At 46.5% G+C, this 20,382-nt stretch overlaps 1 long non-coding RNA gene across 1 annotated transcript in view; it reads left to right on the top strand.

Annotated features, from left to right (window-relative positions):
• The first annotated feature begins 701 nt into the window (after positions 1–701).
• The window catches only part of LOC123278913 (uncharacterized), a 38,448-nt gene continuing 18,767 nt past the window's right edge, over positions 702–20,382 (top strand). Inside the window, exons 1-4 of the long non-coding RNA XR_011495964.1 lie at positions 702–2,454; positions 2,925–3,659; positions 4,473–4,602; positions 5,383–7,297. This is a non-coding gene — a long non-coding RNA (uncharacterized lncRNA). The remainder of the gene's footprint in view (positions 2,455–2,924; positions 3,660–4,472; positions 4,603–5,382; positions 7,298–20,382) is intronic.

The raw sequence follows: 20,382 nt of genomic DNA, 5'->3' as shown, positions 1-20,382 counted from the left end.
CATTGCCCTGGAATTTCTTTCTTTCTTTCTTTCATTTTTTTTTTTTTTTTAAAGATTGGCACCTGACCTAAGAACTGTTGCCAATCTTTTCTTTTTTCTTCTTTTTCTCCCCAAAGCCCCCCAGGACGCAGTTGTCTATTCTAGTTGTGAGTGTCTCTGGTTGTGGCATGTGGGACGCTGCTCAGCATGGCTTGATGAGCGGTTCCATGTCCACGCCCAGGATCCGAACGGGCAAGACCCTGGGCCACTGAAGCAGAGCACGCAAACTTAACCACTCGGCCACGGGGCTGGCCCTGCCCTGGAATTTCTAATACTGGGTTCTTTAACGATTCCACTCCACCAATAGATATTGGTCAAGCATGACATATACATGTGTGTGTGTGGATATAAAAATGTGTGTGTGGATATATATAAAATTGTTCTGTGAAAACAAATGATGTTCTACATATAACATATGTTATTATAGTAATTATATACATTATAAGCTACAATTCTTCTGGTCAGGTTTCTTGGGACATTATTGGGCTCCCAAGTTATGGTTTACTACTGTGAATCTGTCGTTTGTAAAGTGCAATGGCTGAGGCTGAGAGGTATCGGAAATGACTAACCAGGCTCCCTGCTTCTGAGTGGCTTCGAGTCTTCTGGGAAAGACTGACCTGTTGCAAACAACTTTTTGGAACACGAGGCAGAATGAAGTAAGTGCTAGAACGGAGTGAAGAATTAAGTGCTATGTGAGCCAGAGGCGGGAGGACTCACTCTGGCAGGGTTAACGGGAGACTTCAGGTGGAGGAGGGGTGTGTGGCGGGCCTCGAAGGACAGTAGGATTTGGATAGATGAAAGCTGGGGACAGGCATTCTGGGCTCAGGGCCCGGAGGAGCCTAGGCTGGGGTGTCTGCAATGTTCTCTTCACCAGGGGATGACTGTAGGGCAGGGGCCTTGGACTGTCTGGGAGCAGAGGAAAGGGGCCAGGCCTAAAGAAGGAAGGCCACAGAGGTGTAAGGAGTCCAGCTGGGACTTTTAATGGTTTTATGTCCAGGGACTGAGAAGGCCGAGATCTACCCTACCAGTCATTTCTCCTCCTCGTTGATTTCCCACTGGGAATAGAATCAAGGTATAGCAGCTAAATGGGAATGTAATTGGTCCTAGGAGTACCCAGTAACCCTCTCTGTGGAGTTCAGGGGAAAGCACTGACTTTAGCTTAAAGACTAAGTTGGGCTTTAAATCTCATACAAACTGGACTCTCAATCTGTCTGACCTGCTCAGTTATAGAGAGGGAGGCAGGGGCCAGGATGTTTAACACGCAGACGGAGACACGCTTGGCTGCCTGGATGTATGCTTTCAGCCACATGGAGAAGGTAAAGGGATAGACACCCTTGTACCTTTAACACACAGCAATCTGACCCCAGAGAAAAATGTGACATGAAACACATTCTAGAATTTTGATCAATCAGATGAGTAATTCCTCCTCCCTTGAATGGTAAGGGAGGGACTAGGAAGGGGTGGTAGAAGTTTGCATGGCGTGAGTAAGGGGTGGAAGCACCCCCTCGTCTACAGGCTGTCGTGGGAAGTGAGTGAGCCTCCCTGAACGCAAACGACGCAGATTTCAGTTGGCAGAAAAAAATGCCCAGCAAACAGGTCCTAGAGAACAGGCAGGAACCGGTCAAGTTGATGGAGTTTGTGAGGCAGAAGAAGGTAGTTGGTCAAAGGACCAAGAGATGGACAGGAAGTGAGGAACAGAGCCAGACCAGGAGGAGAAGGAAGGCTTGGTTCTGCCAATGAGGCGAATGGAAGCAGTCTCGTCCACCTGTCCTCAACTCATTGCCATCAAATCCCTGGTGGCTTTCAGGCAATGGTGACCACAAGCAGCCAACTTGGTGGCCCTGCCGTGGGGGTGCGAGGGACGGTGTCTGTGGGGTGGGAAGTGGGGATGGGTGGGAGGCCCTGTGGACCTCCTCTCTCCGGCTCTAAGAAGAGCAGTTCTGCTGTGTTGCATACTCTTGTGCCAAGTAAGATATTGTTTTCTTAAAGAGGGATTTCAACGTTTTGAAATGTTTGAAAACTAGTGGTATGGCAGAAAATATTAGATTGGAATTCAGCAAACAAGAGTTTTAGTCCCGATTCTGCTATTTCAACTATATGTCCTTCAACAACAATAAAAGCTATAGTATTGACCATGATGACAACTCACTGGCAGTGTAGTAAGCTGTGTATTAGACAGGTGTGCAAGAAGTGCTGTGAGGGCACGATTTCGTTCTCACAACTCTGTGAGATAGGCGTATCACACCCCTTTGACAGATGGGGAACATGACACGCAAAAAGGTAACTTGCTCAAGGCGATGCACAAGTGGTGTGAGAGCCAGACTTCAAAGCCAGGCCTGTCTGATGGCGAGGACTGTGATCCTACAGTACGCACTCTGCTGCTCTCGGTGACTTTCCCTCCCGCCTCTAAGAGAGGTGAGTAAAGATCCTTGTCTATCCTCACAGAGTGTGGTCAGGAATCAAATCCATGAATGTTGTGAAAAAACACTGTGAGCTAAACGTGCTTTAAAAAGGAGGCAATTATTCCCCTATTCAGAGTCTGGTACTTGTAAATGTTTGTTAAATGAATACACACTTAATTGGGAATGCAATTTATCCATCTCTCTATCCATCTATCTCAACATTTATTTCTTTCATCTTAATTGTGTGTGTAAGAGTTGTTCTAAGCCACAGAAAAACACTCTTCTAGAATATCTTTTAGCAGAAGAGCTTTCTCCCCAAATTTGGTTGGTTTTAGAGGATCTAAAATGCTTGGCCTTGGGGTACACTTCATGAAAGGAATCATCAAGAAGCTCCCTCTTATTAGGCACACTGTATGTTAGAGGTGATGTGCCTGTTAGTTCACTTAATCCTCAGGTGTGGGCATTATTGTTTTTGATTTACAGGTGAGAGAACTTAAGCTTTAAGAGGTTGCGCAATTCGCTCAAATTTGTCCAGCTCAAAGTGCAATCGTGAAGCCTGAAGATATTGGATGCCTTGGAAGAGGAATACAGCCTTGGAGGAACAGCCTGGGGATGGCGTACTATGACCTTTCACTCCTTCCTAAGCCAAGAAAAGAAAGTGGGTCCAACCGGCTGTTAGAAAACCTTCCCCAAAGGTTTGGATAAACTGAGTGGTTTCAGGCGCCCTGTGACCCTGCAGGCAGGCTGCAATGTGGCTGTCCCCGCCATGGGGAGAGAGTCTTGTTTTCCTCCCCAGCAGAGCTGGGCTGGGGTTTCTGATAGTGTTTGACTTAGCAAGTCTCCGCATGAGCCGCTGATCTGGTGTTGGAACAAAGCAGCAGGGAGGGAGGCCCCGCGTGGATGAGTCAGGCGGAGACGAGGCCTCGTTTCTTGTTGAACGCTGTCCCCCTCCAGCTATGTGCTTTTCCCCAACAGCCAAGCTTGGTCCGCACAAGTCTGGGCTGCCCTCTCCCCACCAAGGCAAACCCTGTCAATAGCAGGAGAGAAAAAAAGGCCACGACTACACGTGAGAAGCTGTGCTTTCAGGGGAGGATCAAGAGCCCTTCACCTCGCCCAACACTGTTTGCATTTTGTAGAACAAACACTGGAGTTTAAGTTACATCCTCGAATTCAATATTTGGCATGGGATAATAATCGCTGGTGACTTCTCCACGTGGTGTAAGTACCTGTTAATTGCTTTGAGATAAAGTGACAGTTCCCGTCAGAGGATTTTAAGCGTTCATTTGCACTACCCCACCCTTTTTTAACTAGCGAGGAAACTGAGGCTCAGAGAAGTTAGGTGATCTGCCCAGGATTATACAGCTACCTGCAGAGTGGGCCGTTAGAACCCACAGCTCCTAGGTCGTGTTAGAATGCCTTTTCAACTATACCGGCCTTAATTCTGATTTTGTTGGTGTCAATATCCATTGAAATAAAGCTGTTTGTCTTGACTCAGCTTGAAAACACATTCTTAAGAAGTGATCTGCTGGTAACCAATCACATTTACTATTGCTAAGCATTCTGACTCGACTTACCAGCTTCCCTAAGGTTGTGGGTGAGGCTGCAGCTTCTGGAGTCGGCTGGGCTTTGTACCTCAGCTGCACCACTTATTAGCTCTATTGTCTTAAGAAAGCTGAACTCTTCGCACCCAGCTTCCCTTTTCATAAAGTGGGGATACTAATGACACCCAGCTAACAGGGTTACTACTAGGATTAAGTGAGACAACTGCTACACAGAGGTCAGAGCTGCGCCGGGCACATGGAAAAGGCCCAGGCCACGTCAGGTGTTGCTACTACAACGTGGGACCTGAAGAAATTTTAGTTTTGGCTGTGTCACTAACTGGCCTCTTACTCTCTGCCTCAGTTTCCTTATCTGAAGAGAAATTTTTATGGCTTCACCATTTGAAACTGCATGCGTTTATTTATATGCTGTGCAATGGAGACCCTTTTTCATGTGTTCCTTTATTCATTGCTAAATGAATATGTATTGCAGGCCAGCTGGGCCGGGTACCAGGTGAGCAAGACAGGGCCGTTCCCTGTTTTCAAGGAGTTACAGCCTGTGGGGGACACAGAACAGTACCCAAGCGCTTGGAGTCGAGGATGGTCATTGTTACGAGATGAAGGTATAGGGGGCCGTGGGGGTAGAGCGCGGGGCGACTCACATAGTCTGAGGGGAGTGGGGAGGTTCAGGAAGACTTCTTGGAGGTGATGATTAAGCCGAAACCCAGAGGGTGGGTAGGAGTTAACCAGGCAAAGAGAGGGAAAAGTGTTCTAGGAAGGGAGAGCAGAACCCAAGAAAGTCCAGCGACTGGAGACAGCAGGAGGGTAAAGGAGAGCTCCCTCGTTTCCTCTCCTTTGAGACACCGTTCAAGACGAGTCCTTACTTTACTTGTCACCGAGGAAGAGAAAACGTTGGCAGTTATACTGGCAGAGGGTTTTTTTTTTTTTATCACTTAGGGTTTTAATACCTTTTGAAAGAGCATTTTTTATTCTTAATTGGATGTATTTTATATATATATACATATTTATAGCACTCTATCAAATATAGCAAAATATAAATGTGTGTGATATAATTTGCTTTCAGTACTTTTGAAAGTTTTAGGGTCAGATTCTTCTGAAAGGCATTTTTGGTTCAGAGGCATGGACGTTAAGCTATTCCACACAATGTGGTCAAGGGCATCAGTGACAGTGTTTGTAAAGAATCCCAGGGGAATCCCAGGGAAAGCTACTGTGGCTGGGCTGTCAGGCTGGGGTGTAAGTGTGTGGGACTAGCCTGCTCTGACTCCCACTTGGGTAATGTCGCTAAACACCCCTGATTCACCACCTCCCCCAGCACCTCCCACAACATTTGGTACCCAGGGGTTAAAAGGGTGGCCACTACTGTTTCTGGGATTTTCTTCCAGGCTAACACCCATCCTGACAGTTTTGAAGCTGGTGCTTTTCATGTTTGCAGACATAGGCAGGAGCAATCAACTAACGACTGTCGCCTGCTCTACAGTGATTTTCAGATGAGTCCCAATCTCAGGTGTGTTCTGATGTGAAGAAAAGTGCGTCTCCAAGGATGACGAGACATGGCTGAAGCAGAGAGGGGGTGTGTGTGTGTGTGTTGTAGGGAGCAGGGTGAGCTGGGCAAGGGGTAGCCTGTGGTCAGATCAACCATCTTAAGGTGTTTCAACTTTATCCTAAAAGTGTTAGTTAAGCTAATAAGGAGGTCAAGCAGAACAATGATAACCTTTGCAGCTGGGTGCAGAATAGAGGGGGTGGGAGCGAGATGAAACCCGGCAGATCCAGGGAAGAGGCAGGCCGTGGAGGAATCTCGCTCTGGGGTTTCGTAATAAAAAGAGCAATGATGATCCTCACCATCTCGGGAGCCCTTGGGGGGCTTCAGCCATAAAGATTGCTGATCCAGGGCGATCGGCTCTCCTCCAAGTCCCGGGAAAATGTGGCGTCCCAGGAGAGATCAAACAGACAGATGCCCAACGCTTCACCTTGAATGAAAACCCCAGATAACTGAAACTTTTCCCTTTAAGAGCTAAATTCTCTTTTGAATGAAAATCTCTTAATTCAATACAAATTTGGATGCCTTCTTACACTGGGGCCTATTAAATATAATATAACCTTTTTTTCTTTACTGAGCATGATTAAGAGAATCAATATTCTTTGAATGAATAACAACAAAAAAGGTCAACATTAATTAATGAACTGGGCGGCAAAGCAATGAGTTCCAAAAGGCTATTGAGTTGTATAAAACAATTTTTGCCTGTACTTTTTTTAAATGATAATACCTGATACTTGTTTCTCACACTGTGGTTTCCAAAGGATGTTTGTGCCCATGATCTCATTTGATCCTCTGAGTCAAGTCATGTTCTCCTGGAAGCAGATGCTAAGATGAAATGAAAAGTGCAAGCGATCTACTGAGGGACACGCCTGTGAGAAGTAGAGAGGAGAGGGGACAGGAGCAGGCAGGGAGAGCTCCAGGACAACGCAGGTGTGACAGCCACAGGAGGACAAGAGGAGGCAGGAGACAGGTGGGTGGAGCCTCACACTGCAGTGTGGTGTGAGCAAGTCTCCTCAGAGGAGAGTGCTCCTTAGAGGAATCCTGGTTCTAGGTCACTGGCTAGAAGCAGCCTGAGGAGGGTGCAGCCCTGGCACGGATGCTCTCGCAGATGCCCCGAATGTGGCAGCTGGAGGCTGCTGCCAACTCTACTCCTCAGGCAGTTTTTCCTTTTTAAGGGAGTTATTGGCCCTAACTGTCATGGCTGCTGCACCCTGTGAAGTAGGCAGAGCAGGTATTTGAAAGAAGTTTCAGATCATTAAAAATGTTCAGTGTGATAGTGGCAGGTTCCCAGGCTTCATGGCTGTCATGTGAAGTGGCAGACAGTCCTCAGAGATGGCCACCGCCTATTCCTTCTGTGGTTGGTCTGTCTGCTCATCACCCGGAGGTGACTCTCTGGCTCCTCCCCTTGGACCGGGCTGGCCCTGGGCCATGTGTGTTGAGAGAGGGCGGCTGAGGCCTTTCTCTGCAGGCTTTCAGGGGACAGGCTGCTTGCCCTCTCTTCTCTCTCAGAAGCCAGACGTCGTGTAAGTAGTTGGACCATAACCTCATTCCAATCATGAGCAAACGTCAGATAGAACCAGACTGAGAGACATTCTACAAAATAACTGACAGTACTTGTCAAAAGCGTCAAGATAGCAAAGGACAAGGCTGAGTGCCTCAGAAGATCTGGTCTCATGGAGTGTGGCCGCGTCATCATGATACTCTACCTTGTGTCACTTCTGCTTTTCCAAGGACTAAGTGGATGTGTCTCTTCACAGACCGTAAGTCACATGAGTAGCCTAGCTGCAAAGGATTCTGGGAAATGTCGTTTCCCCCTCTTTCCAGCAGTTATCATACAGGAAGGCACGGGAGAAGGGTTTTTGAGCAGGTGTTGGGTAAACCAACTTGCAGCATCGCCACGGGATGCTGTGTCACCCATTCTTCATTTGACACATGCAAACAGGAGACTGGTGTCATACCATGGTTGTCATTTTTTTCCATTTCTGCCCAGGTTGTGAAACTATTACTAAATACTAAACATGGTAGCAATAGTAAAATCTAGAACTATAATAACAATACTCATCATCACCATAAAACCCAGAACTAAAGGAATACATGTAATATAGTATTAATAACAAGCCAAGTAGTACAGCTATACTAAAATTCAAAATCATGGTAATAAGACTCAATGCTAATAAAGTTCGATACTAGAATAAAACAAAATTCATCATTATAATGGCGATCAGACAATGTTCCTTAGTCTTTGAAGTCACTCCTTTCCTCTTAGTGGTTACAAACTTGGGTTCTGGAATCAGAGTGCCTGGCCCTGCCCTGCCCTTCTGGCATCAGGCGAGTTATAAACACCGCAGTTCTCAGTTTCTCATTATGGTTGAAGCTAATCTCCCTCAGTGAGCCGTTGTGAGAATTGAATGAGAAAAAGCAGGGAAGTATCTTGCCCACAGTGAGCACCCGGTGAACGTTAGGGTATAGCCAGAGCGGAACTGGAGGATGTGGCAATAAATCTCATGCTCTGCATCCCCGCAGACGGGAAGCCTGCCTCTGAAGTCTGGCCTTCTATGACGGATTTCCTGAGATCTTCCTATTTACCTATTTCCTGCTGGGTCACCAGTCACTGCTCAGAGGGCTGTGGCATCCATCTCCAGTAAGTAGATCCCTACTTACAAACATGGAGTTTGGAATCTGCATTCTGTCACAGAGCCACGAGGGCCTTTCTGGATCTTTGACTTTAGGGATTAGCCTTCCCTGGAGCTTGGGGTTCTGCTGATAACCCTCACTGCCCTTCCTTGGTTGTGATTTTACAGAGACAGGGCTTAAGAGTCAGTCACAGTTGGACTTAAATATGATCTTCATCTTATTAGCTGTGTGACCTTAGGCAAATTATTCACCTCTCTGAAGCTTGGTTTCGCATGTGAAATGGCATTAATAATACTTTTTCAAAAGGTTGTTGTGAAAAGCAATGGAGGGTGGTGTCTGGCACAGCTCTGAGCACACAGCTGGGACTTTGTATCTGATAGTCCACTCGCTCTCCACTGTCTGCTCTCTGCTCTGCCCCACAGCACCATTATTCTGGGTTCTAATAATGTGTGCATTGGGAGGAGCTGGAGGCTGGACCTCGAATTTGTTCTGATCTGGATATTGTTGTGATTCTTACTTTTGTTCAAAAAAAAAAAAAAGAAATTTAGCTTGTTCCCTTGTGTATTTTTTCTCCTAGAAGTGGAACTCAGCTAAAATTCTGGAGTGGAGAGTTCAGGCGAGCTGGGTTCTGCTTGAGGGGTTGGCCGTGTCCCTCTGGTGAGCCCGCTGACACAGGTCTCTTGCGTGGGCAGACACTTCACTTACTCTTCTTAATAAGTCAATGACTGCATCTTCCTCGGGCCCTAAGAGACTGGTTACAACCTCTGAGACTCTATAGTGAGTCTCAGGGTGACTGTGTAATCTTAGTATAATCTCAATATAATTATCATCACAGGGCTGGCATTTATTATTTTGACTGTAGGGCAGAAACAGAGATTGTAGGGCATTAGATGTAGGTTGAAGTCCTAGGCTGTGGGACACTTCGAAAATTATATCAGAGCCTCTCGGTGGCCCCAAAGGCTCAGGAACTTCCTCAGCTCTTGGGTGGCTGGACAGGGTCCCATGGATGGTTTCTTATGGCCACTGGTACCTACAATGTGCTGTACAAATGCTGTCCTTTTCTATCTGTGCCCTGACATGGCAAGCCTTGGGTTCCTCTTCTGTAAAATATCGATAACAACAGTATCTACCCCATTGGGTGCTGTAAGGATTAAAATAATATTTACAAAGTGTTTAGACCAGGACTTGTTGCATAGTAAGTAATATAAGTAAGCAATTATTGTTGTTAAGGATGTTGTGTAATGATTTTCTATAAAAGGGGGGATTCATGAATATTTATATTCTGCTTTGGGTAATAATCTAATAGTACGCTATTTTCTTGCTCCAATTGTTCCGGCTTTGGCCACTGGGAGCTCTTTCGGGTTGACCCCGGTTTCCCTTGGGCACGCCTCTATTCTTTTGTTGTTTGAGCACTTCCTTACTGTCTGGGGCTGCAAGATTCTCCAGACTCGCTCTGTATTCTCCCTGGCCCAGCGCTGGAACCGGCCATTCACCAAGGAGCCCTGATTTCTTTTAATGAAGAATGGGGTTGGAAACCAAGGGTGAGCCAGGTGACCTGAGTGAGCCACTGAATTTGGTCCAACCACTTCTGCTGTTAAGTTAATGTGTTAGATGAGACAGACCTGAGTTCGTCAGGAATGCCCCATAGGGCAGGGTATAGACAGCAGTGTCAAGCCAGGCTCCCTCACAGAAAGAGTGCTTACTGGAGCTTGAGTGTGCGGGAAGGGCCGCCTGCTGCGGGGCCTGTGGGAGAAATTGAGCACGTGTTCCTCAACAGGGTGAGGGAAGAGGATTCTGTGTCATCACTGCATCCTAGTGATTCCTGATTTGCTCAATGTTGCTTTAAGTCTTTCATTCTGTTCCAACTCTCTACTGCTGTGCAAAAACATCCTCCAAAGCTTAGTGGTTTAAAAGGACAATGATTTTATTCTCTCTCGGTTTCTGTGTGTTAGTGATTTGGGGACAAGCTCTGCTGGATGGTTTCGGTCCACTGGCGGCTGCAGGGAGAGCTGTAGGGGTCTGTAGCAGCTGGGGACTGGCCAGGGGTCTCTCTTTCTTGTATTACTCCTTCACATGGTCACCGGGCTTCTCCACGTGGTCTCTTCATGGAAACTGGTTTGGCCTCTTCATGGCATGGCGGCCTCTGAGCCCTTGGACTGCTCACACGGTGACTAAGGGCCCCAGCACAGGAATTTCAGTGGACAAGGCAGAGGCACCCTCACCCTTTCTGACCTAGCTTGGGAATTTACTTCTACTACATTCTCCTGTGCGATGTGAGCCACAGACCACCTAGCTTCAAGGAGAGGGCACACAGAGCCACGTCTCAATGGGCGGAGTACCAACGTCACATTTTAAGAGGAGTCTGTGGCATGAAAGACATTGTGTTGGTCATCTTTGGGAAAAAAATTCTGCTGCACGATCACCACAGCTATGCTGCCAAGATTTCTAGCATTTGAAAATGTGCCATAAACTCACAAAAGCTGAAGGCTGCTGCCCTGAAAGCGACAGGTCTTCACCTGGTGTCTTTCTGTATCTCTCCCTCTCTTTTCATACTCCCCTGCCTGCTTAGAGCTCCTTTCCCACCCACCAGCATTCATCTGCTTCCCATGTCATGTTGTCTGATTCTCCCTTGATGGCCATAAAGATTCCCTTTAAAAATACTGTTTGCTTTTAGTGTGGCCGAAAGGAGACAGACCACATAAAGGAAGCATGTAGATGGAGAGAAAAGACCCAAATGAATAATGGAAAACAGGAGTGAGAATGAACAATGATGGGGAAAACAGTCAGTGTCATCGCATGATTGTGACAGCACACGGAGGGGACTGGAAAACACCTAAGAGTGGAAGCACGGAAATATTAAAACTGAGGAACCTGCACGGGTGCTAAGAATTGCCATAGGCCTACTTTTTCATGTAATATGAACTTAGAGATCAGGGAGGGGTTTTGGGGACATCCTTAAGACGTCAAAATTGTGTGTCATGTTTGATATAAATGGGAGAAGAAGGTCCATGGCACTTATCGGAACTGCAGAGGGGTACGTGGCCAGAGAAGCTTTAAAATTCTCTGACAAAGAACGTCAGCTGCTTGGATGGCGGACTTGGTCAAAGGCACATGCTGGCAGGAGCAGGGAGCCCTGGTGGCCTGAGCCACTCGTTCAGGGCTGTGAACTGGGTGTGTCCTGGTTGACGTCTGCCTCGTTTTGGCCGCGTTCTGCTCCCCAGTCCTGTCAGGCTCCATGCTGTCCCTCCCCTGCGAGTCTGCGCACCTGCTTTTGTCTCACTGTCCATTCATTTGTTCTCACTCATTCATTCACCCTCCTGTTGTTCTTCCAATGGGTACATTCTGTCCCCACCTTTAGCAATTGTTGTTGTCCACTCTATTCCACAACTGGGCTCTTTCTCGGCACCCCCAACCCAACACTCACACACTACACACTGCACACACACAGAGCTTGGTTCCTTCTGGTCATTGGAAGCCATTTTCCTTTTATGTGCACTGACATAAACTGGATAGGAGATCGCCACGAATGGAGAGGGCATGGCAAAATCTAGAGGCTAAGAAATCTGCAGTTCTTGGCGACAGAAGGACAGGGTTCAGTGGATTCAAGAGGGAGGGACCCTGCTGGCAGCAAGAGGAAACTCTGATTTTCTACTTTCATAAAGTTTGTGCAAGGAAATAGTGTTTGTAGCAATGGCTGTGGCATAATTTCCAGCACAAACCACTAGATGGAGGTCCTGCCTAAAGAACACTCTGGAAGCCTCCAGCCCTCCGGTCAGCAAGTTTTCCTCCTCTAGGTGAAAATGTGAATTGGGGGCACCAGGTGAAAGCCCTGTCTGTTCAGCGGGCTCGGTAATCTTGTCTTGTTGTGGAGCACACTCCCTCTCGAACGGCGTCGGCAATGGTCCTACTGGGGGATTGCCCCCAATATGGGTCACTTGGTGCCCACGGTTCATTCCACTTAGACAGCTATAGGAATGTTTACTCTTTTCCTGTGAATGCCAGATGGCCAGCTCTGTCTTTTATTCTCCATTTCATGAGCTTTAAGTGCTGCTTCTGCTGTGAAGAGTTCTTTGTTCCTTGAAAGGAAACCTTGCAAACACAGGTAATTCTCCCAGTATGGGATTTTGAGTGCAAGCAAGGCAGTAAATAACCTCAGACAAATCTGAAGGCAGCTAACCTTTCTTGCTGAGGGTTGAGTTGAGTTTTTCTGACTGATACCATTTACCCCATAGCTGGGGAACCTGGGACAGACTTTATTTTTATTGCAAGGATTACTAGAAGCAAGTGTACATTTATTCTGCAAATAAAACTCCATTAATTTAAACATACTGTAGATCGATTTAATGAGCTATAAACTCACAAATATTTGACATTTTCTCCAACAAAAAGCTTGCACACTTGAGATTTATAAGTGAACTGACACTTCATATGGTTTTCCTGTTTCTCTTTTGCGTGTAAGAAAGAAACACCTTCACATTTGACAAAGAGTGACTTGTTTTCTAGCTTAGCCAGATGAAGAATTAGGTGACACTAGTGTTACTTTTGGGAAATCTTGATACTGAGTAGTCTCTGAGTCCCTCCTTGCTAGGCTGGCCAAGGTCAAGGTGGCCGAAAGAAATTGGGAGCTGAAGATGTTTCTGTCCAGGGTCCTCGGTGCTCAGTGAGGGTCCCGGCTGCCGTCTACCCCCTTTCCCCTGCGCCTCTTGAGTCCATAGCAGGGCCATGTTTGTCCCTTTGCTGCTTACACCACCCTTGGCCAAGACTGAGAAGAGAACAACACAACGGGTGAACATCCTCACCAAGTAAAGACATCCAAGGTTTTCCTCCAGGAATCAGGATCGGTTATGGAAACTAGTTTGGTTGCTTTTGGGGGTTGTAACTGGAAGGTCATATACAAGAGCTGTTATGTTTTTGCTAGAAAGGAGAAAACTAGTATGGAAGGAGTGAAGAAGAGAGGAAGATGGAGAGGAGGATGGGGGAGAAAGCTAGAGACATGAGGAGGAGGAAGCGGAAAATAAGGAGATGGGCGTGGAGATCTGGGAGGAGGGGGAGGAAAGATGGAAGAGAAGAGGGAAACAGACACAGAGGGAGACTCAGGAGCAGAGATCATACCACCCTGAGGGAGGAATTGTATAACCACGGTTTCTAAAGCTCTGAGTCATGGTTCCTCCCTCCCAAGATCAGTCTGACTTCTTTTTTTTTTTTTTTTTAAAGATTTTATTTTTTCCTTTTTCTCCCCAAAGCCCCCTGGTACATAGTTTTGTATTCTTCGTTGTGGGTTCCTCTAGTTGTGGCATGTGGGACGCTGCCTCAGCGTGGTCTGAAGAGCAGTGCCATGTCCGCGCCCAGGATTCGAACCAACGAAACACTGGGCCGCCTGCAGCGGAGCGTGCGAACTTAACCACTCGGCCATGGGGCCAGCCCCCAGTCTGACTTCTTGCTTAGCTTCTGTGAGATACAGCTGGGTTCTTCTTGAGTCAGTTGAATCGATTTTGCTCCTTGGCATTTTTTAAGCCCTAAACTACAGGTGCTGGCCTTGATCCTTCGTCCCGAGCTGCACAGAGCCTCTCCCTTGAGTCACCCCCTCAGGCCTTGCCCATACTATTCTTCTCCTTTGCCCCCATCCTCATGACAAGTCTGATCTCTTTGTGGCCTGAAGGCTGTGAGGCAGTCATGTGGGAGAGTTAGATGCAATCCTCCGGCAGTATGTTACCTCCTTCCAAATAACTCTGCTTTAAGCCAGGTGCTGGCTGACACTTTCTGTAAAGGTCTGATAGTGAACATTTTTGGCTCTGCAGGCATATATCTCTGCTGCAACTACTCATCTCTGCCACCATCAAGGAATGAGTGTGGCTGGGCTCCAGTGAAATTTATTTCCAAAAACAGGGGATAGGATTTGGCCCCTGGCTGCAGCTTGCAGACCTCTACTCTAGGCTCGCAGGGGTAATTTATTTGCTTCTTTAGATATTTTTTCCCCACCCCTCAAAAGAAGATTTGCCTCACTCTGTGATAAGCAAATCGTGATTTGCCTCATGAGTGTGAACTCGTGACTCTTTACCTCATGCTGCAAGCTCTGGAGGATGTGGGTCCTGTGACAGGGTTAATTTTCCAGCTCCTCCATCTGTCCACTGACGTGGTCTCTGTCCCTAGTCCCACTGGGGACCCGATAGTCTGCAAATGCTTCTCTGCCTCCTTGCATGCCCCTAATATTGGTGTTTCCTTGAGTTCTGCCCTAGGCCACCTTCTCTTTCTTTTCACCATCTACTGACACATGGTCGATGTTCAGCAATACTTGTTGAATAAAGACAGGACAATAGGACCACCTTGTTTTTAGAATCTGAGGTTCTTGTTGCGTTTATAAAGGTGAGCAGCTATGGTGTGATGGAAATGGTGCTGGACCTGAAGTCTGGAGACCCAGGTTTTTATTCCCGTCCTCCTGCTCATCAGCTGTGTGACCCTGGACAAGGAGTCTAATTCTGAATCTCCAGTTCCTCACCTGTTGTGTGGGGACAGTAATCAGAGTTGTTCTGAGAATTAATGGGCGGACTGTTCCTACCATAGTCCCAACGAAGATTTTCTAGACTTTTCCTCTTCTCAAGAGTCCTTCCCTTCAGTTAAAACAGTATTGCTGTTTCTCGAACATTCCTCATGCTGTCTTGGGGTCCGTTGAAGTCTCAGTGCTCATACCCACATAGCTAAGCTTGAGTAGAACTGACTTTCTTCAAGGCACAAGGTGAGTACCGTGCCTCCGGGCTGAGCTCAAGCACTTCCCTCATCTTCAATCTTGGCTGATCAGAAACGCATGCTGTTATCTCAGGCCGAAGTCCATTTCTCCCAGACTATGATGGGTTCCCTTACCATAGACCAAACATCCTACAAAAATACTATAAATGATGGAAAATGTTTTAAAAGTTGGTTTTAAGGCGTTGGATTGTTACTAAGCAGCCAGGACTCAAGGAGCCAAGATCCCAGAGAGAAAGGAAAGTCACGGGGTAGCCCAGCATTCTCAATTGCCTTTCTCCTCGAGGTGTTCGCTGATCTCTGAGCGGCCAGGTGGAAAGGTAGAGAAGGTAAGAGAAAGGTGCATTTAGGAGGATGAGGAGAGAAGCAGAGCTGCTGGCAGTCTCACAGGGTTGGGGAAGTGGTAGCAAGTGGAAATCAGGGCCCGGTGAGGACTAACTACTCCAAATAAAAGACAAAATCACAGGAGGAACTGAGGAGGAACGCTCAGGAATATTTTGACTTAGGGAACAGTCTTTTGGTGGGGCTCCTAATTTTACTTGGGTATGTTTATATTCTGGTCCACAATGGAATGCAAGCAAGAAGGCCTACAATTCTGTAGCATCTAAATTTGGGGACACATTCAAAAGAATCCTAGAGACAACCTTCTTGATAGCTGTTGCCTAGAATCAAAAAGTGTGTTTTGGGGCATATTTGGGCTGAATTTTTATACATTTAATCCAAAAATTATAGAAAATGCAACGTCCTCTATTTAGCAGATTTTGCTTTGAGCTTTCTAGGAACTTTAGCACCTGTAGAGAACGTATTTTTAAATTAAATATGTAACGGCCTACTGAGGAGTGTCAATTAAAGGTGTCATCAGTTTATTAATCATAAAATGCAACTTTGAAGTTTGCAGACAATTTTATTAAAAAATCCAAAATAAGATTATAAAAACAAAGTGTTCAGAAGCATACCAGTGACACAGTAGGAGACGCAGGTGTATGTTCCAAGATATTCTGCTCAGTTATCTTTTACAGTTCATGTCATCAGTTTAATGAAGCTTTAAAAATTGTTTAACGTACACAGACATATGTCATTTTAACATTTTAAAATGAATTAAAAATAGTTTAAAAATTAATCTATTCTATAGATCCAGTAATACAATAAACCCAATTTGTTGACCAGTAAATTAAGTATTAAAAAATAATCAGACCCACTTTTCCCAAGAAGGCCCCCATAACAGTGAGGCTCAGAAGTGCTCTTTGTGCACTCTGAACCCCCAGCAGTGGCCACGGGGGAGCGCACAGTCCCTCATCCAAACGCTCCTGATTCTAACCATTGTGGACCTTACGTCTCCGCAGGAGGGCGTGGAAGCCCCTAGTTCTTGGAGAGACTGTGGTGGATTTGGTTCCCTTCCCTGAGAGCAGACTGCTAGTAATTCTTACTAACAGCTCAGAAGCGACCCACAGAACAGACTAACTGGCAGGTCCCTGGAGGAGAGAACACTCCCCTTTTTGCGCTTGACCCTGGGTTCTGCCTGCAGACGACATCCTACGCTCTCCAGGTATAGAACTTAGCCAACCAGAAAAGATAGAACACGATGTCACTTGACCAGAAAATAAAAAAGAATGTGAAAGCAATTAAAATTAGAGTAACGACAGGCAGGATAACACAATAAAATCAAATGGAATCCTGGTAAGACCCTCATAAGAACGAAGATAAAGCAGTGTAAACAGTAACAAAAAGATGAAGAAGACCAAGGACAATGGAAATACAGTAAAAGAGTGAAAACAAAAGGAATAAAAGATTCAAAGAATAAGTCAAGCTAAAAAGAGATGGAAGTCAGTACAGGTTTAGGTTTATAGAAACTAAATCAATCAAAGAGCGTGTGGGCTCGGCGGCATGTGGGCTCGGCGGCATGTGGGCTTCTCTGTCTCATGTGAGAACAGTCTTGGCTGTACTGGCCAAGCCAGACCTGTAAATTCTAGAGGCCTGGCAGGACTCTGTGGGAGGAGCTCCAGGGCAAAGGGCCCGCAGCACTGAGTGGTGAACGCCGGAGTGGGGCTTAAATCCATTAACAGAAACCTTGGCTATTTAGGTCACAGATCACGGTGCAGTCGATGGTTCCTTAGAAAATCATCTGGCCCAATCTCCTTCCTATAGATATGTGAACTGAGGCCTGTGTTGAAGAAACAGGTCTAATTCCAGTGATGGGGTGGAGAAGTGTTGCCATAGGGAATGTTTCTTGGCAACACCATCTGATGAGAAGGCCTATTCAGTTAATGATCCCGTGATGGGTGCCTTCCTAAGCAATCCTTTTTCTTGTTCCTGAAATTTTGGAATGGACACAAGTGAGTGTGATGGTGGTCAGTTAGCTTTCTTGGAATCTATTCCCTAGGCCGTCTAGTTTGATTGTATTGAGCTGAGCTGCACAACTGAGATGCATCCAAGAACAGTGGCTTCTCATCTGGGACCCCGGGAGCCCTGCTGGCCCTGGTGAGTCAAGGTTGACGCGGAGGCTGGGAGTTGGGGAGGATAGTCCTGCAGAACCCTTGGCTGGCTTTGGTGGAGCAGCTGGAGAAAACTCCCTAAGGGGGAAGAAAGATGAGAGCAGCCCGCGATCCCGGGCTGGCCCCAGCTTCGCTCAGCCTCTCAGGTGGTGCCTGGGGAATCTCTGCACAGCTGCCTTTGGAAAAGGAGCCCCAAGCCCGGAGCAGGTGGTGCGGGTCAACTCATCTACGGTAATACCCAAAGGGCCTGCAGCCTCTTCAGTCATGCCCCTTCTAGACTGAGGGGCTGTACTGGTTTTCTATCACTGCTGTCACAAATGACCACAAATCTGGCAGCTTAACACAACACAAATGTTCTACCTTACAGTTCTGGAGGTCAGAAGTCTGACATGAATCTTGTGGGGCTGAAATCAAGGTGTTGGCAGTTCCTTCCAGAGGCCCTAGGGGAGAATACATTTCTTGCTTTTTCTAGCTTCTAGGGACCACCTGCATTCCTTGGCTCCTGGCTCCTTTCTCCATCTTCCATTAACCTTAGGTATCTTCACATTCCCCCAGCTCTCTCCCTGCCCCCTTTCTTTCAGACATCTACTTCCTACTCTCACTCTCCCGCATCACTCTTATAAGGGCCTTTGTGATTATACTGGGCCCACTTGGAGATTCCAGGATAATCTCCCCATCTCAAAATCCTCAGCTTGGGGCTGGCCCCGTGGCCGAGTGGTTGAGTTCGCGTGCTCCGCTGCCGAAGGCCCAGTGTTTTGTTGGTTCGAATCCTGGGTGCGGACATGGCACTGCTCATCAAGTCATGCTGAGGTGGCGTCCCACATGCCACAACTAGAAGGACTCACAACGAAGAATATACAACTATGTACTGGGGGGCTTTGGGGAGAAAAAGGAAAAAAAATAAAAAATCTTTAAAAAAAAATCCTCAGCTTAATCACGTCTGCAAAGTCCCGTTTGCCATGTAAGATAGACGCACAGATTCAGGGGACTAAGATGTGGACCTCTTTAGGGGCTGTTACTGAGCCTGCCAGAGGAGCTTTTCATCCCTGGTCTTTCCCGTAGATGGCACAGAGTCCTTGCAGAATCACTCACCCTGGAGATGTCTCTTCTTCAGCTCCTGGTCCTTACCACTCTTGGGGTGAGAGCTGAAGGCAAGTGTTGCCTTGTGGCCTCATTAAATGATGAATGATCAAGCCAGCTGCTTTAGGGCTAGCTTGGGACTCCACTTTCTGTTGGAATTCTCAGCAGGTTAGGCCTCTGATTCCTTAGGAAGAAGGGAGCTGAAGGTTGGGTGTAAAGTTTACAGTACCAGACATATTTATCGAACAAATGTATACTCGGTACTTATTGGGTACTGAACACTAGGCTGGGCAGCAGAACCTCATTGGTGAATAAGACTGAGTGCTCTCAGATTTTATTGATTTTGCTTATTTACTGTCTTCTCATGTGATAGACTCTAAGCTATATTAGAGCATAGATTTTGTCTTATTTGTACTAAACCCTTATGCACACCTTTTCAGGGGTGTTGGTAAATTCTCAATAAATATTTGCTGAATTAGGGGAAGATATGATCTTTGACGTCAGTGAGCTTATAGTTTAATATACTGAACTAGGGTTTGGAAAATTCTGACCGTTGGGCCAAATCTGGCCCACACTTGTGCTTGTAAATAAAGTTTTATTGGAACACTCATACCCGTTTGTTTACATATTGCCTCCAGCTGTTTTATGCTACAGTGGCAGAGTTGAGTGGCTGTGACCAGACTGCATAGGTTGCAATTTGGGGCTAAAATATTTACTATCTGGACCTTTATAGAAAAAGTTTGCCATTCCCTGGACTGACAAATAAATGGTACCTGTATCGAGTATAAGAAGATCTATGATAGGAAATATACTATCGGATGCCTTAGGAGCACAGGAGAGAGGCAACTCTTTGGTTACTCTTGGAGCTTCCTATGCTCCCAAAGTCATGTCTCTAGAGAGGCCCCGTGTGGTATTAGCCACCTGTGCGCAATAGTTATCGTGGAGAACCCATGTTCCAGCCTTCATGGGCCCTGCAGCTTTGCTGCTCTCCAGGCTCCTGCAAGAATCTTGGTTGAGGCGGGAACTCTAGTGTCTGGGATCTGGATTCCCTGGGGAGGCCATTCTGCCTTCCCTTCCCAGGTCTCTCCACCTTCCTGCTGTACTGTTGAGGTGTAGGGCTTGGATCCCCGCTGTTTGTAAACTTCTCCCTTTTCCCCAGTGTCCTATGGTTGTTCCCTATGACCTCCTCACGTCTCTCTTTCCCTTACTTTCCAGGATGTCGAATAGAATCTCACATCTTCAAAAGATTTAGACATTTACAAAATACTTGGCCTTCTAATTTTCTCCCATCAGGATCCCTAAGACAAGAAACTACAAAGCTTGGTACCTGGTTTGGAGTAGGCATTAGGTGGCAACTGAAATAACAAACAAAAATGGATATTTTAGGAAATTATCTTGGCTTGTTTGCATTGCTAAGCAGTTTGGACTATATCCTGAAAGCAATCAATTTTAAATAAGAGAATGGTTTTAAGAAAGGGAGTGACAGTATTAGCAATCAGGATGGTATTCCATATTTATCAACTGGTATACGCAATGACCGCTCAGCTGTAAATGCAGTGACCACTCAGGCTTAAACAACTGTTGCGACAGAATGGGTACGTAACAGCTGATGATCAGCTGGATCTGTGCCTTGCAAGTTGGTCTAGCTGTTGAGGGCAGGAAAAATGGGAGGTGTCCCCATGAGATTAGCAGGAGGCTAGGAGGAGAGGATTACATTAGTAGAAAAGAGATGTGGGTCCTCTACTTGGAAAGTGACAGTGGGAGTGGAGGGGAGGGTACAGAATCTAACTCTATTTTAGATGTAGAATCAAAGGGATTAGGTGACTGGAGGCTGAGATTGAGGGGGAAACATGGATTGCTCCTAGGTTATGGGCTGGGGCAATGGGGCGGATGGTGGA

This window comes from Equus asinus, chromosome 20 (assembly GCF_041296235.1).
Source record: "Equus asinus isolate D_3611 breed Donkey chromosome 20, EquAss-T2T_v2, whole genome shotgun sequence".
Classification (NCBI taxonomy): domain Eukaryota; kingdom Metazoa; phylum Chordata; class Mammalia; order Perissodactyla; family Equidae; genus Equus; species Equus asinus.
The sequence above is the reverse complement of the archived record's forward strand: the minus strand, read 5'-3'. Positions and strand labels throughout refer to the sequence as shown.